The sequence below is a fragment of the Mirounga leonina genome, unplaced genomic scaffold (genome assembly GCF_011800145.1).
Source record: "Mirounga leonina isolate KUSES-001 unplaced genomic scaffold, KU_Mleo_1.0 Mir_173, whole genome shotgun sequence".
In the NCBI taxonomy this organism is placed as follows: Eukaryota; Metazoa; Chordata; class Mammalia; order Carnivora; family Phocidae; genus Mirounga; species Mirounga leonina.
Window position 1 is genome coordinate 49,477,238 of NW_023270447.1, and position 2,312 is coordinate 49,479,549.

Genomic DNA, 2,312 nt, shown 5'->3' on the forward strand with positions numbered 1-2,312 from the left:
GTAGGACAGAGTACTCTTTTTGGCAGCTGCATGTCCTACCCAATGATCCGCTCATGGCGTGGCCACCAAAGGGTCTCAGTTTGTCATCCACTCCCTTGGTGAATTCTCCACAACTGTGCTGGCTTTCAGATGTAGATATCTACTTTGTGAGGTCTCTGGCGGTGTATCTTTGACGCAGGGGTAGACTCTGTTAGGGAGATGGAAGGAGGTCTCAGAAGCCAAATTGTTCATGTAACTTGCTAATTCAAGGTTACGGGAATGGAATTTCCCATTGACATAATAAGCTCATGCTCACCCTGAAAGCAGACCTACCGGTAAAACTAACCCCTGTATGCAAGGCTGTGTGGTGAGCATGAAATAGGAACAAGGAGAAATAAATACGTGTAACAGCCTTATAAGACTTGTCAGTTATTTACCACACAGTAGGGGCAGTCCCGCCAATGGGGCTATAAGTGCTACAGATGGTTGGGGCTGAATCTTCTCCATAGGCAGTGTCCCTTGGCTTGACTTGTGTGACCTTCTCTCTTTTTCAGTTGAAATGGTTGGCCAGCTCCCTTGCAGTGTGACTTGCCTTCCTTGGGAAGTCATCGGGGTTTTCAGCCTCTCCTGGCTGGGAGCCCTTCTAGCTCTTTCAGGTGATGTAGCATTTTTCTGTTCTGACCCACTGATTTTAAAGGTCAAATCTGAGTGCAGTCTTAGTGCCTTTACTTCCAAGTGGTCCCACATTGTGCTCACATCTAAAGGCCTTGGGGTTGGCTCCAGGACAGGGTCTGACAAGATCAGAGGTCCAATCCCAGAGGAACTTGGGGACTGGGTGGGAAACCTCAGCTGAGGGTAGGCACAGGGACAGATGGGGACTGAGGCTCTGACAGTGGCCCGCAGAAGCACCATGAGCACCTTCACTGAAATCAGACCACCCTCTGAGTGAGCTCAGCAGGCTGACCCACTTGTGCCCCCAAGCCCTGACTGCCCACATTGGGCTTCCCCAATGTCCCTAATTAGTGAACCTAGAGGCAGAGCTAGAGAGGGCGAGTACAGGAATGAGAGGGCTTTCAAGGGGGCCTCACAAAAAGTGAGGATTGAAACCAGTCACTGGCCGAGCAGTGTCTAAACTTGGCCTGTCTACACTTAAGTAGGGTTAGAGTAGAGAACTGCCTCATCCTCAACCTTGTTGCAAAATGTAGGAAGGTGGCTTACTTACACAGATACACTCAAAACTGCAAGATAAAGTACACTTCAAGTCAAAGGGTAGCACAGTGAAGGGAAAGGTGGGAAAGAAGTGGGATGCTGTGGGCAGGGGAGGTAAATGCAGACAGCATAGGCATTCACAGGTCCTTTTTTTCTGCTTGCTGCTGGGGGGCCATGAACCCGGATCAGGTTCACTGGCACTCAAGGAGAAAAGGGGCATATCAAAGCATTCTTCAAAGCCAGGCCCATATGTCTCACCTGGCCTAAGAAGTCTCTACTGAATATATATGGGCACAAGACACATATTTTTAGATGTAAACATAACTTCTCTCAAAGACTTGAGTTTGCTCAAAGCAGAGACTATGTTTACTTTGGAAGGATGAGCCTTGGGAAATATGATTTGGAAATTAGGTTCCAGGTTCCGGAACATTCGCTGTGTGACCTTGGAAAGCTCTTTAACTTCTCTGAGCTTCAGGAAGTTGCTGAAAGGTATGCAGATAAGGGTTCTGGATTTTATAGATGAAGACTCTGGCGCTCAGTGAAGGTACAACTTCTCTGGTTCTCTCCTTGGCTATGTATGTGGCATAGTATATCTGTCTAACCTCATATTAAACTGGTAAGAACAGATATTACACTTGATCTTAGCCAAAAGGCTGAGAAGCTATTTTATCTGACCTCAAAGATCCTTGCTTGGGAAAGGGGGCTCCAGAAGCTTCAGTGGCTTGTCAGAGATCCCACAGCTGGTTGTGAGGACCCAAACCTGGACCTTTTGGGTTCATAGCCCGTGCTTTTTCTACCATACATACTGCCTCTCCCCAGTGCCCTCAGTTCAGTTGCCTGCTAGAGAACTTTCCTTTCACCGAGGGTCCCAAGTTAGCAGAAATGTCATCGGGTCGACAAGACAAGTGCCTGTTTGTCCTTGGGGTACTTCTGACCTTTGCTTCATGCCTCCATTCTGGGCTATTTTGGGCCTTGGGGATGTAAGGAGGGTCTGTGGTGGGAAGACAGCTAGTACAGCTGCTTCATGATGCCAAGAGTCATGGAGAGAACCCTTGAATTGAAGCCTGCCCAGTGCCCTTAAGGATGCTGGCTTCGCTGAACAGCAAAAGGATCCCTCATTCTTG

The 2,312-nt window shown here is 48.3% G+C and overlaps 1 pseudogene; it reads right to left on the bottom strand.

Moving 5' to 3' along the window:
• Positions 1-1,727: 1,727 nt before the first annotated feature.
• Positions 1,728-1,853, bottom strand: LOC118020508 (annotated as a pseudogene).
• Positions 1,854-2,312: the final 459 nt, after the last annotated feature.